The sequence below is a fragment of the Cavia porcellus genome, unplaced genomic scaffold, assembly GCF_034190915.1.
Source record: "Cavia porcellus strain 051 isolate PalLab524CR breed Dunkin Hartley unplaced genomic scaffold, mCavPor4.1 scaffold_38, whole genome shotgun sequence".
Lineage (NCBI taxonomy): Eukaryota > Metazoa > Chordata > Mammalia > Rodentia > Caviidae > Cavia > Cavia porcellus.
Genome location: NW_026947521.1, coordinates 4474530 through 4489921, shown reverse-complemented (window position 1 = coordinate 4489921; position 15392 = coordinate 4474530). Strand labels below are relative to the sequence as shown.

Below are 15392 nucleotides of genomic sequence, written 5' to 3'. Positions count from 1 at the left end.
TACCACCACGCCTGGCAAAACTAAACTTTTGAGAACTATTTCAAAGTGGGTCCTGGGAGTGGGCAGCCTGAAAGGGATCCGCTCTGTTGCCATGTTCCCTTTCAGCCTGCACACTGCAAAGGTCCTTTCCAAGCCTGTGACTGTAATTTGCCAACATTCTAATGAAAAGACTTGACTTTATTATTCTTTCTCTTACCAGACAATAGAAGAGGCCAGACCTGTAGGACTGGCTGAAAGGCCAGTCCCAAAGTGATTCATCTTTGAAAACATTGTATTGTTTCACTCTCCATGAGACTCAAAGCTCTCTTTGAAATCTCCATCTAGATGTCCAGGATTTCCATAGTTGCCTCAGCTCCCAGCAGTCCCACAGATGGCCATAGGGAAAGGGAACAGGCAGTAGTTCAAGCCATCTGTCCTAGAATAAGGCATCTGGTCACAGGCTTGTGCTCTGCTCAGGACTCTTTGGGTGCTATTATCTGGCCCCTGACCTGAAAGAGCTATGAGAACCCAGAGTCTGTTAAGTGTTGGTGAGACTGAGAGGAAACGCTGCCCAAGCCAGTCAGCCTGGCAGTGAGGTTGCCCGCTGGGAGAATTATGCGGTCAACCACTTGTTGTAAATGTGTTCACAGACCCCCACGTACATAGGCCAGGCCTTACACCCTTCGAAGTATGACTTGCCAAGCACACTGGATGACAGTAACATAGTTTTCTATTGTTCAAGTTGGCTGGGATGCCATCTTCCTGACTTAAAAGAAGTCTAATTTGTCAATTTCAGTAGAAGAAAAATGCAGAGAAATTCTAAGACACCACATAGACCACCACACCAGGGGATGTACCGCATGTGGGGAGAAAGATCCCCGAAAGCAGGGGGTGGGAGGGCACCACTTTCGTTAGGTTGGAGATGTTTGGACTTGTTGTTCATGATGTCTTCCTTGCCAGACACTGCACATACCACAAGACTATGTTCTTCTTGCCAGGAAACAGTTGTTGATTCCTTGTGATAGTTCCTGTGTAATCGGGGTTTTATTCATAAAGTCTTTGCCTACATCAGTGTCTCCAAAAGCTCTACCTATTTTATCTTCCAGAAGATTTATAGGGATAAATCTTCAGATTTAGTATTTCTGTATTAATATTTAGATCTCTCGATTTTAGTTTAATGCATGGTGAAAGATTTAGAGAAAAGTTGGTTTTGGAATGGTATCACCATATGAGATCATGTTGGAAGAGACAGGAGTGGTTGTAAAGATAACTGACATAAAATAACTGATGGATTCTTTTTTAAACCTCCCCCCAAAGGGCAAATTACTTGGCTTAACACTGTGGTCCATTGGGCAACTGATTGTTTCCTAATATGGACAATTCAGTCATTCAGTTTCATGTCTGGAATCCAAGTCTCAGGAGAATGGCACTTACTTTTGTATGTATTTCTGCACAAGTTTCTCCTTCCTTGCTTACTTCCAAAAGCTACAAAGCCTCTGTGTGGTTTGCCTTAGCATTAATTAAGGCATCTCAGATGATGGAATTTCCTGAAACTACACTGTTAGAAGCAGCCCTGACACAACTAAACCCTAGTAATTTGATCACGGAATTTAAATGAGTAGTCACAACATTTGAGAATGTCTCCTGTTACAAAGAGATGACCACCAAAAAAGTAGTGACAACTATTAAAAAGCATGAAGTCAGTATACATCTATGACACAGGATGATGTCAGTGGTATAATTAAAAACAAAACTAGCAAATTAGAGAAAAAAAAATTTTTTTTTATACTGGGGGTTGAACTCATGATCTTGTGGCTTGCTAGGCAGGCACTTATGCTGCTGAGCTAAATCCCCAGCCCAAATTAGAGAAAATTATAGGAAATACAATAATTTTTGATGATTTAATCTTTTGAAAAACAATTTTCCGTATTAATGATATATAATGACTGTTATAATATATAACCTATCGTTAAAGGTGAAATTTTATTTTCTTCAATAATTAAAAACATATGTTGTAAAGGAAAAATGTTTTTGTTATTTGAGACAGGGTTCTTGCTATGTGGTTCAGGCTGGTCTCAAACTCCTAGCTATCCTTCTGCCTCTGCCTCCTGAGTGCTGAGATTACAGGCATGAGCCACCATACCCAGCTTGTGTAAAGTAAAAAATCTGTGGTAAGTATTGGTTAACTGAGAATTCTCATGTGCTAAACACTTGGTTATAATTTAATCATCACAATAATACCTATCTTACAAGTGAGAAAACTAATGTTTATAAGAATTCAGTAACTTCCTGAAAGTTCAATTGTGTTTTTATCTGTCTATCTATCTGTCTATCCATCCACCTACCTATCTATCACAGCAGAGGCGATTGAACCCAGGATCTCCACACTGAGCTACATTCCCAGCCCTTTTAAAATTTTTTTTTACTTTGGGACAGGGTCTCGTTAAGTTGCTCGGGAGAGGCTTGAACTTGTAATCCTCCTGACTCAGCCTCTCAGAGTGCAGTACTATAGACATGTGCCACCATGGCTGACTCGGTTACATTTTATAAGTAATAGAGCTGGGGTTTGGACCAAGGGGTGTCCTACTATAATTCATCCTGTTAGGCTATGATCCTACTAATACTTCTATCAGTGTGATATTTGCTATAACCACATGAGTGTCTTTTTCAATACTAATATTACAATAGTAGACCTCAGGAAATCAATAGCGTGCGTGTTAGCTTTGTGATTTGGCTAAAAGGTAAAGGAAGTTTGTGTGAGTAACTACAACTAAACCATGCTGGACACAAAGCTGACCTTTGTCCTGCATTTGCAGAGTACCAGTTAAAAGAACTTGAACCTGGGGTAATATGATAATAGTAACAACCTAAATATCTATCCTAAAGAACTGGTTAAATAACATAGCACTTAAGTTATTCAAATAGCAAAAATAGGAGCTGGAAGTTAACTTAGCGGTATATCACATACTTAGTATATGTGAGACCTTCTAGGTTCAATCCCCAACACCAAAAAGAAGATAGTAATGATAACAATAATAATAAATAAAAACAAAAACACAAGGTTTGCTGCATATATTTAGTATGTTACCATTACTTAGTTAATTAATTATTTATTTTTGGGTTTTATTTTTTGAGATAGAATTGCGCTATGTAGTGCAGGCTGGTCTTGAACTCAAAGCAATCCTCCTGCATCAGCCTCTTGAGTGCTGAGATTACTGATATGTGCCACCACACCTGGCTAATATTTTATTTTTAAATTTTATTTATTTTTGGTACTGGGAATTGAGGCCAGGGGTTTTGTACTGAGCTACCTTTTTGATTTTTTTATTTTGAAGCATGGTCTCACTGAATTGATAAATTGCCCAGACTGGGCTAAAACTTGCTATCCTTCTGCCTCAGCCTCCCAAAGTACTGGGATCATAGACATGTGCCACCATACTCAGCAACCATTGACTATTTTTTTAAAAGGATACATGTATGTAATCATTATGTTGAACAAGCATGACTCATGGAGTGTGTATCAGTAATGTAGGCAACAAATAGATCCAAAACATGACTCAGCAAGATACTTCATTCCTGGGTAGATACTCAGGTAACTGAGGGCTCCTCTTTCCCTACATTTGTTCAGAACTCTGGGCTTGTTCCATCCTGTGGTCTACCATCTCCTAGGTCAGAGAGTGGCACATCTTGCTTCCACTTATGTTACACTTAAGAAAACTTTATCGTGTCTACCCCAAATTTCAAAGGCAGTGTGAAAAACATAGCATAGTCATGTGCCTAAAGAAAATAGTGGCTTTGGTAGAGAGCAAGTGGCCCCTACAGCCAGCTGCTCTGTGCACAAAATATCATGTCTACCCTTCCACAAAGGGAAATGACAAAAAAATTTCACATTTGGTTATGACCCTCATATGAAACTCTGTAATACAATCTTGTCTAATTGGCCTGCATACATTTTCCTCCTGGCCCAGCAACTTGTGAACTAAGAGCCAAGTTATTGCCATTTCATTGTCATTCCAGTGAAGCCACATGCTTAGTGTGAAATGATGGAGTGCAGGGACAGGAAAATGGCAACAACAACACATTTGGGCAAAGGAAAAAATGATAAACACATGTTAGTGTGAGTGTCCAAAGCAATTACAGAACCCTGCTAGACATCTATCATGAAAGTTCCTACCTTAGAGTAGAGTTTGCTTTTTAGGGAACAATCTCTTGTCCTTGTTCCCCTTATATTCTGATCCTGGCCTCTGGCAAGTTCCTTCTGGCCCTTATGTTCCTGGCTGTCTGCAGAGTAGGAGGTGTGCCGTCCTTGGGGAGAATATAGCTTTGAATGATCTTGATGGTGAAGTTTGAATATCCAAGTGTTGTCTGGTGGCTTTATTAATTCAGCTTAGGTTTATGGACTTTTTGGCAATATAATTCCCTGAAAAACTTTTGGATCATTTTGCTTCAAAATAGTTTCTTATCCCAGACACTATACCTAAAGATATTTTTCAAGATACAGATATTAAATTTCCTTTTTAATAAGTTTTTATTTAGCAAATTTCACATGTGATTCCTTCAGTGCCCATAAAGTTACCTTAATGAGGTTCTCCATCTGCTAGAGAGCCCTTTTTAAGAATTGATACTTAGGTGCCAGGGTTATAGCTGAGTGGTAAAGTGACTTCCTGACCAGTGTAAGGTTGTGAGTTCAATTCCTGATACCTGGGAGGAGAAAAACTGATGCATAATTTACTCTATCTGCCTTACCACAATTTTTTTTGAGACAGGGTCACACTATGTAGTTCAGATGGAGTTTGAACTCACTAAGTAGCCCAGATGGGTCTGGAATTTGTGGCGATTATCCTGCCTTTGCCTCCCAAGTGCTGTGATTACAGGCATACATCACCATGCCCAGCGCCACCACAATTAGTTCATTTTAACTTTTATTGCCACTTGAATAATGGACACACTGACGATAACTGTAAAATCCTTGGGATCTTAGATCAAATTTCTTCCAGCAATGAAGATCTTGAAAGTAAAATTGTAGAAAGTTCTTGTATTTTATTTTTTGTACTGGGAGTTGAACTCAGGATCTTCCATTTTCCAGGCAGGCATTTGTGCCTCTGAGTTATATCCCCAACAAGTTCTTGTACTTTGGCACATGATCTAGACTCTAGAATATTATTCATTACTCATTCATTTCTAATATCAAATGCTTTTCATTACATATTTTACTCACGTCAACTTTCCTTTGTCTTTCTGGACTCCATGTCTTTCTTCAAACTTCATGACAGTTCTTGTAAGGCTGTGTAAAACAACAGGTTTAACTGTTCTTAAACATTCTTCACAGCAGTGTGGACTCCCTCTATTTTTTTTTTTAAATATCTGCTAGTGCACTTTGCTTCTCAAACCTTCTAGTCTTCTGGAAGCTTCTCCACCCTATAGATCCCCTTTTTTGGGGCTCCTATTTCTTTTGTCTCACAAACTTGATGCATTCTTGCCTGAGCTCTCCTATGGTGTCTTGCTAAACATGGCAAGACTGCCAGGGATATAGCTCAGTGGCATAGCACTTTCCTGGCAAGTGTGATTCTGGGTACAGAAAGAAAGAAAGAAAGAAAGAAAGAAAGAAAGAAAGAAAGAAAGAAAGGAAGGAAGAAACTGCAGCCCTTCTAGGGGGAGAACCAGCAGCAGCTCCTGAGATCCACGCCATGTTGGAATTCAGGACACTGGAAAGCCAAGCAAGCACCTCCCCTCCCTGGTAAGCAGTGGTGGTCTGGCAAACTGCAGCCCTTCCAGGGGGAGAACTAGCAGTGTCTGCTGAGATCCACGCCATCTTGGAACTTAGGACACTGGGAAGCCAAGCAAGCTCCTCCCCTTCCTGGTAAGCGGTGGTGGTCTGGAAAACTGTGGCCCTTCCAGGGGGAGAAGCAGCAGCAGCTCCTGAGATCCACGCCATGTTGGAACTTAGGATGCTGTGAAACCAAACAACCAGCCTGCCTCCTTGCTAAGCAATAGTGAACCTACTGATGCTGATGCATGGCCTAGAGCCAAATATCCCATTCCCCTATCCCCTTTCTCCCCACTCCCCCGCTGCCCATTAGCAAATGGGAACCAGAAATCTGAGTGTCTCCTGGGAGGTTGACATAGCAAATACGGGGACTTCCTTCTACCATCTCTTTGAAGGCAAATATTTTTATTACTCTTTTGCTCTTTTCTGATTAATGGTATTGCTCTATTCAATATTCTGTTTTAATAAGTTCTATAGTGTTCTATATTTCATCTCATTTTGATATACGTGATTGAAAGATCAACTATTATAAAGATAACAAAATATACTATGATACCTATTCCTGTTATCCCAGTAACCTGCTGTGAAATTCTGTACCAATTTCACTGTACGATCTTAGTTGGCTTTATTCTGTCTTGTTCTGTTATATACTTTCAAAATAAAATTAAAAAAAAAAGAAAGAAGGAAAGACAGACAAGAAGCAAATAGTATACATTAACATTCCGAGTCACAGAATGGGCTGCAACTTCAGAGTTCCATGGAAAGGAAAACTTTTTTCCCCTGTAATCACACCACTTTGGAGGCTGAGGCAGGAGAATCACTGTGGGTTTGAAGGCAGCCTGAGCTACATAGTGAGTCCAAAGACAGTCTGTACTACATAGTAAAACCTTGTCTCAAAAATACACCAAAACATCCAGACCTGAGCCTCTCTCCGTGAGTCAGCACCATTCGCAGACGCGAGACAGCAAACAAGGCCACACCACTAAGCAAGCCCAGTCTGTGAACCAGCACCATGTGCAAGCCACCACTGGACTGAGAACAGTCAGACCCCAGACCCTGCTGGCACACTTGCTGGCAAACAAACAGTACCTCCCACCCAATAAGCAACTAGCTTATCTGGAGAAACACAGGCTGTGATGATAGCTATGCAGGTGAAATGCCTGCAATTGAATGCCTGTGGTGCTTTGGTGCTTCACTAACATTGCGGGTCTAGGGCAAGTGGTCTGATCATGGGTTCAGAAGATAGTGATACACAGTGTGGCATCTAGGGGGCTTTCCTTCTGAGGGTTGTAGCCATTGTTGATTCTCTATGATCTTGTTTTGAAGTTGTATATCATTTCCATCTTTTTGGAGGTTGGGTTTTCTTTTTTTTTATTATGGAGAAAGAAAAAAAAACAGAAATAAGGTACAAGTTATACAGAATTTCAGAAAAAATAAACAATAGGAAATTACTAGTTAATAGATTACATATTGTTATCTTAGAAATACTTGTTCAAGTTACAAAATTAAAGCATATAAAGTGGACTTTCAAACAGTGAGACTGGAAACAGTTTTGTTCAATGATCCAACAAAACTCAGTAATATGGTTATCTATCTTATACATTTAAATATATATGCGGTTATATTCTTTAGAGCACTTTCTTTTCCTTTCTTTGGAGGCTGAGTTTTATTCTCTTTTGCTTTGTTTTATTATGTTAAATTCAATGGCAGGAGCAGCTATTTCAAAGATAGTAAAATACATTATGGTAGCAACTTTGGATTTACTATTGGCTTGTTTTGAAATCCTTTTTGCATTCATTGTTTTGTTTTTATTGTTTCTTTTCTGTTATGTTTGATTTTTACTATATCCAAAGTTATCTGCAGCTATTTTGAAGACATTGAAAGGCATTATGGTAACTATTGCTGATTTCATAATGTTTTGAAGTCCTGCATCTCTTACACTGGTTTATTTTGATTGGTTTTATTTTATTTTATCCTCTTTAAAATAAAAAACCAAAAAAACAAAAACAAGAACAAAAAGGTATCACTCTTAAAAATGGACACTAAATAGTCTGGGCATGGTGGCACACAATGTAATTTTTTTTAAAAAAGGACACTAAATAAATGAGTTCTTTGATGGCTTAGAAACATTGTTTTTCAAAGTGGACTTTAAACAGAAACTGAATAAAAGAGGCAGAGAAGGTCACTAAATATTGGAATAATCCAACAGGGAGAGATAACAATTGTTAAAATATATGCATCAAACAATGTTATGCCTAATGTCATAAAACAAATAGTACTAGACATAAAAGATTAGGTAAACATAAACACAAAGTGAAAGATCTCAGTACCCCTCTCTCAACAGATCAACTAGACAAAAAGCAGCAAAGAAATATCAGAGCTGAACAAAACCTTTGAACAAATAGATACTACAATGTTTCACCTAACAACAGAGTACACATTCTTCTCACTAACAAATGGAACTTTCTAAAAAATAGACCACATACTATCCAGTAAAGCAGGTTTAAATTAATGTAATAGAATTGAAATTATATTTTTCATATTATTGGATCACAGCACAATTAATTAGAAATCAATGACAAAAGAAAACAGAAATTAAGCAAATGGAAGTCAACATTTCCTGAGAATCAGCCATGCTGAAACTTGGGGGATTAACCAAGCTAGCAACAAGCCAACATTCCTGGTAAATGGCATGAGCTGCAGGTGCGTCGGGGAGGGAATAAGTCAGTGTCTCCGGTGAGCCTACTGGTGCTGGCTGAGAATCAAACATCCTGTGTCCCCCCAACCCCCCATCCCATTAGCAACTAGATGGTTTCGAGATCACTCAGAATTGATAGCAACTAAGGTACATAAAGCAACTAAAAGCTTATTTTGTTTGGTTGATTATGTTGACCTGGGGCCAGAGGTCTGAGCATCTCTTGGGAGGATGACAGTATATAATATAGCAAATATGGAGGATTTCCTTCTATCTTGTGTTTGAAGGCCAATATTGTTTTCACTGTTTTGCTTTGTTCTGATTAATTGTTTTCCTCTATTCAATATTCTGTTTTGATTGGTTTTACAGTATTCTGTTTTTGGTTTTATTTTGCTATACCTGATTGAATGGCCAACTATTGTGAAGATAATGAGATATACTGTGGTAGCTATTTTTGTAATCCTGGTATCCTGCTCTGAAGTTCTGTATCAGTTTCACTACATTGTCTTGGTTGGCTTTGTTCTGTCTTATTTTGTTGTATTTTACTATCTTTAAAATAAATTTTTTTAAAAAAGAAAATTAAGCAAATGTATGGAAACTGAGCAATATACACTTTTTTTTTTTTGTTTCCCATTTGAAGTGCTAGGGATTTTTTTTTTTTTTGATATGGGAATTGAACTCAGGCAGGTACTTATGCCACTGAACTATATTCCCAGCCCTAGAACAAAATACTATTTTTTGTACCAGGGATCGAATTTAGGACCTCGCGCTTGCCAGGCAGGTGCTTATCCCACTGAGCTAACCCCCTGGCCCAATCAATATACTCTTAAATAAACAATGGATTACAGAAGAAAATCTATGTAGTACTATGTAGTACAGAAGAAGGAAGTAAGACGGTTTCCAGAGGTAAGTGATAAGACTGGGGTAATAGCTCAGTGGCACAAGCACCTGCCTAGCAAGAGCAAGGTAATGAATTCGATCCCCAATACAAAAAAGAAAAAAAAAGAAGTAGTAAGTGATAATGCCAGTACAACATAACAAAATTTACTAGACACAATGAGAGCAGCCCTAAGGAAGAAGTTTAAAGCTATGTATGCCCACATCACAAAAATAGAATGAGGCCAAATAAATAACCTAATGATGCACCTGAGGTCCTGGAAAAACAAGAACCAATCCAAACCCAAAGGTAGTATCAGAAACCACGAAAATGAGACCAAAAAACCAAAACAATACAAATAATCAATGAATTGGACTGTTAGTTTTTTCAAAAAAGACAAACCCCTAGCTAATTACGTGCACACACACACACACACACACACACACACACACACACACATACATACAAAGAGAAGAAAAGATCCCAAATCCATTTAATTAGAAAAGAAAAAGTACTGACTTCTAGGAAGATGGCAGAGTGGTAAACAGCAGAAAAAACAGTTCTCTGCGGTTTGGTGTCTAGATACTGTAATACAGCAGCCTGAGTTAGAGAAAAAGGAGGGAAGTGGGTCTCCATGACCCAGTAAAGGTATGAATTGAGAATTGAAGATCTTGGGGAGAGTGAAGAGAGAGACGTCAACGGAAAAAAAGGAGGTGGCAAGTGGTGCTTTCTCCCTGAGCCTTGATTCAGTTTGTGGGAAGGGTGGGTTGAAACTGCAGATGCATAGTGACTACTGACAAACCTAGCGGTCTCCTTTGAAAATGCACCAATGGAATGAAGAAGTGGAAGTAATAGTCTGCAGAAACTGGTGAGTTAGGTTCAGGAGAATCTCCCAGGAGAATACCATTGGGAAGTAGCCATTTGGAGAGAGGCTAAACTCAGAATTTAGAGCAGCTGTGGGTCAGCTCCATCTAGTGGCTCCCAGTGTCAAAGTGAGGCAGAACTGAGTTCAAGTCCACAGAAAGTCAAGGAGCCAAGTTCAAGCCAGCAGGAGGCACATGGAGTGTTGTGACTGAACAAATTGGGTTCTAGGCTCAAAGCCAGAAGTCAGCCTGAACTTCAGTGGAACTAAAGGGGCAGGCTTCCTGGGATTATCCAGCACTCCGCCATAAATCTACAGTTGGCTTGCTGGGATCAGTCAACATGAATCTGGGCTCTGTCTGCCCATTCTGTGTACTAGTGACAGCAGAGATATGCCCCAAAGTGGACATTTTTTCCTTGTTTTTTTTTTCTCACTTATGTTTTGTTTTGTTTTCTTGATTGTTCTTGTTTTTATGAATGTGAACATTGTTTCTAGATTTTTGTTGTTGCTTTTCTGTAATGTTCTTATTTCTTATTTCCTGTCTTCTTTACCAGTTTTTCCAAAGTTCACAGTCTTCCTTTGTCCTCCAACCTTCTTTCTAATCTCGTCTTCTCCTTCTCCATTTCCTTCTTCTTCCTCTTCTTTTTCTTGTATTTCTCTATTTTTTTTTTTACCCTAACCCCTTTTAAATTTTCTCGCCTGAGGGTAAAATCACCATTTTGATGGCATATTTACTGTATACAAGTTTCTGGTTTGTTTTAGATTTTGTTATATCACCAAAAACTTTGTTTGTATTGTTAAAGGTGGCAAACAAATAGTTATCACAGTTTGTCATTTTCTAAGCTGTGTTTGATATTATTGCTGTTGCTGATTGTACTACTTTAGCCAAAGTGACATATTGTTCTAATCAGTTGTTTTTCCTAGTGTGACAAGACTGAGGTTACCTAAGGATCATAAAAAGTACTGTAGGTCAGTGCCAAAGAACCAGGGGCTGGGCCACATAGGCAGCAACTTCTCATTCTCAGTAAATGAAGAGGTAGGATCTTTTTTTGTACTGGGAATCAAACTCAGGACCTTGCACTCTCCAGATAGGTGATGTGCCTCTGAATCTAAATCCATGGCCTAAGAGGTAGGATCTTGCAACAACCTCAAAACCCAAAAGTTACCCATACATCTATGAGATGCAGTCATTTCCTAAAGGTTCTAAATACTAGCAATAGAGAAACCCATTTGGGAATCCTCGTATTGCTCAAGAGCTATTCCTATTCATCACTCCTTTTCTCAAGAATTTTCCTACTCTTAACCTCTGTTCTTTGTTGGAATTCACTCTTTGACTTCAGGGAACACAGACTTGATGTACTGGACATTTAGCAGGTTTCTCCAGTAAAGCTAGGGAAGGAAGAGGTGAGGCCTCCTCCCCTGTATTGCAGAGTTCCACATCTTTCTTAGATTAGTGCATAAATGCTCTGCCTTCAGCCACTCCTGCACTGCCTTATATGTACCCTGACTAATTGGCCCCATTCGTGATCCCGAACCAGACCAATCAGTAGCAGCGAGGAGACAGGGGCTATCACTATGGCAGTGAGGAGGTGGAGGCAAGGTTGGTGGGCAGAGGGCCAGTGCAAAGACTTGGACAGTGGGCTGTGGAAACAGAGATGTTTGGGGGAAGCATCCAAAAGGATCTCAGCCTGCTGAGACCCTAATAGGCTGAACTTCTGTTCTTCATCTTAGTTTTCATACTCTCCATGGTCCCATCCCACTTCTAAGGGTAGTGCCTTTGTTGTGTTTCCCTTCTGCTCTCACAAGAACCTAAGAGTCAGTTTTTTTTAAAAAGTCAGTTTTTCATGAAAAAAGCACTGTAATAGGAGCCAAGAGTAACTCTTCACTAATTTAGTATTGTGTAGGTCATCCTACCTCTCTGGATCTCAATTGCTTCATCTTAAAAAAAAAAGATAAAAATTCTTTACGTGTCAGAAGATGAGGTACAAGACCATTCTACTATGGTATTATTTTCTCTTGATCACCTGTCTACCAGCTGCTGTTCAAGCTGTGCCTATAAATATTCACAAAACAAAAGTACAAAATACTGAACCTGTGGAAAGTGCAAAGATACAACCATCAGATACTGGACTTTATTATAATGAATATCTCAAACAAATCATTGATGTGCTGGAGACAAATATTTCAGAGAAAAGTTTCAGAAAGCAGACAAAGAGAAAATAAAGAGTAGAAGGCTAAGCAAAAGAGCTGTAGTTAGTAAGTCACCACATGGGGATAAAACTTGATAAGCTGAAAAAGTGGAGGTAGAAAGTCTGAGAATACTAATTAAAGCTAACTTGGATCCCTTTCAAGATACAGGCATGGTCCATCAAACTTTTCAAAAGCAATTTGACCATTTAAACCATATTAATTCTGACCAGTTTAAATCTGTAGATTCAGATATGCTAAGCAAAGCATCAACAAATAATTTGGAACAGTATGACAAGACTTGACAATGAGAAAGTTCTAAAATATGAAGGGATGAAGGAACATGAATGGAGAGAATATTTTAAATAAAATATAAGAAAAGAATCTAACTTTGGAGAAATGAAGCAAAAGCATGAAAATCACCCCCAAAGTTAATCATCCAAGAAGTAACAATAAACTAAAAGGGGTATAGGAAGAGACTCATGAATTGGAATTTAATGACTTTGACCCCAAGACATTTTTCAAATTATATGATGTCAATGGTGATGGGTACTTGGATGAACAAGAATAGAAGTCCTGTTTAATAAGGAGCTGGAGAAAGCATATGATGCCCAAAATAAAGAGGATGATACGGCAGAAATGGAGCAAAAAGGCTTAGAATGAGGAAACATGAAATGATAGAAGTTGAGTTTTTGGTTTGTTTGTTTGTGTGGTTTGTACCAAGGACACGAAGCTAAGTCCCCAGCCCCCTATGAATGAAGTTGATACAAACAAAAACTGGTTGGTGACTCTGGAAAAATTTTTGCAAGCTACAGAAGGAATTCCTGGAATTGGGTAGCTGAGATATTAGATAAGCAATAGTTCTTCACAGACGAAGAACTAAAAGAATATGACAATATTATTGCTTTACAAGAAAATGAGTTTAGCCTTTCTCTCATATTAGGTGAAGTGCTTCTGGGTTGCCACTGGCTGTCAACTCTCAGTGCAATGAGGAAACCGAGGCCCAGAGAAGCTAAGCGACTTGGCCATAAACAGCTAGTAAGTGGTGGAGCCAGGACTCAAACCCAATCTAGGGCCACCTTCACCTTGCTCTCTGTTGTGGTTTGTTTAAATGTTCCTCCAAAGCCTCATGCAGTCGTGGAGATGGCTGAATCTAACGTTTGTGATTGGTTTGTTGTCTAGTGCTGGAATTGGCGGTGTGAGTGCTGTACCTGCCCAGGATTAGGGAGCCAGCATTCAATATAAGGGAGGGAAGGAGGCGTGCCTTCACCTTTTTTTTTCCAAAAAAATTTTTTTTGTCTTTTTCGGTACCAGGGATTGAACTCATGACCGCACACTTGCAAGGCAGGTGATTATGCCACTGAGCTAAATCCCCAGCCCCGTGCCTTCACCTTTTATCCTATTTGCTCTTGTTGCTGGCAGCCACCATAAATGGTTGCCCCTTAGCTATCACCCTGCCTTGGAGCCATCTGAGTATGGAATAAAACCTTCAAAAACTGTAAGCTAAATAAACCATTCCTTCCCTAATTTTGGGAGTCAGGTATTTTGTCTCAGAAATGAGAGGAGAATAACCAAGACACTCCTCTCACTCTTCCCCTGTGTGACCAAGAAACTGTGGTTTAATTTGGATCAAACGTGTATGGAGACAACAGAGCTGCAGCAGCATCAGGCCTGGACCCAAAGCAGCACAGAGAAAGACAAGAACCTGTACCTAGTGCTCTGAGGCTGGCTTGCCGATATGATGATGAGGAAGAAGAGGATAAAGAAGAAAATGAAGTTAGTGAAGAGCACTCAAAGATGATGAAGACATGTAGGACCTGGATGAGATGGGTGACTAAATGAATTACCTGATTTTGGTGAAATGAATGAAGTGGACACGGAGGCAACAAACAGGATCAGCACCAGTGGATGATCTAGGTAGACAAGGCAGGGTGATGATGCTAGGCCAACCCAACCTATCCTGCATCCCTGCCACCAGCCTCTCACCCCACAGAACCAGCTGATGGCTCCAGTGCCTGAAAGCTCACCCTTGGGCACTTCTTTGTCTGTTGCCAGGACTTGATCTTGACCCCTCTCAGGCCATCAGTCTGCCCTTGAATCTCCAGACCTGAGCCCATCCCTCTTTGCTGGCCAGTACCTCACCCTTTGACTGCCAGGTCTGGTGTTTTTCTAGCCTTTGTTAATAACAACACAGGACTGAAAAAAAATGAGTTTAATAAGAAGGCAGATGAGGTTCAGAAATAAAAAAGAAAAGCTATAGCATCAGCATGACCAGCTTGAGACTCAGAAGCAAGAATATCATCAGGGTATACTGCAGATAGGACAAAAAAAGTTACAACAAGAAATTCCTCCATTGGGTTCAGTTGGAGAACTGAAACTCGAGCCACACGCTTAAAGTTGCTGAGTTCACCAGAACTTGGAAGAAAACTGTTCATTTAACACCTGTTTCATTTTTTAACTCCCTTTCTTCCTTTCTATTTAAAAAAATATTTTAAAGCAAAAAAAAAAAAAAAACCCTAGCAGTAAAGCTACATGCATAAACAATTTATAAGCATCAACCCAGGAATTAAACCGAAAAAAAAGTAGAAAATGAAAAGACAATTAAACAAGGTGTAACCCCAGACTTCTAGATCACCAAAGACAAATCTAGGAGGTAATGAGGTGGAATAATTCAAAAGTCACCCTCTTGGCCTCTCTGAGGTGGTAATAGTAGAAATAACAAAGGAAATGAATGAGGCTTTAGAAGAAATCAATCAGAAATAATTCCCCAGATAACTACAGAGATGGTGACCATAATGAAAGACATGGTTAGTGACTATAGAGCAGATACAGATAAGAAAATAAAGGAACTTAGGAAAATGACGGAAACCATGAATGCTCAACCTAGGAAAGAAAAAAGAATCCATGAAACATATTCAAACAGATTAAAAATTCCATTGAAAGTAAATGCATCAGAATAATCCAATGTGAGGACATAATATCAAACATAGAAAACAACATTGTGGTTAGCGATCATGAAAAGAAA

At 39.3% G+C, this 15392-nt stretch overlaps 2 pseudogenes; both read left to right on the top strand.

The window, feature by feature from the left end:
• Window positions 1-12157: 12157 nt before the first annotated feature.
• LOC101788775 (nucleobindin-2-like) lies at window positions 12158-14762 on the top strand (annotated as a pseudogene).
• Window positions 13355-14284, top strand: LOC106026163 (anaphase-promoting complex subunit 15-like; annotated as a pseudogene).
• Window positions 14763-15392: the final 630 nt, after the last annotated feature.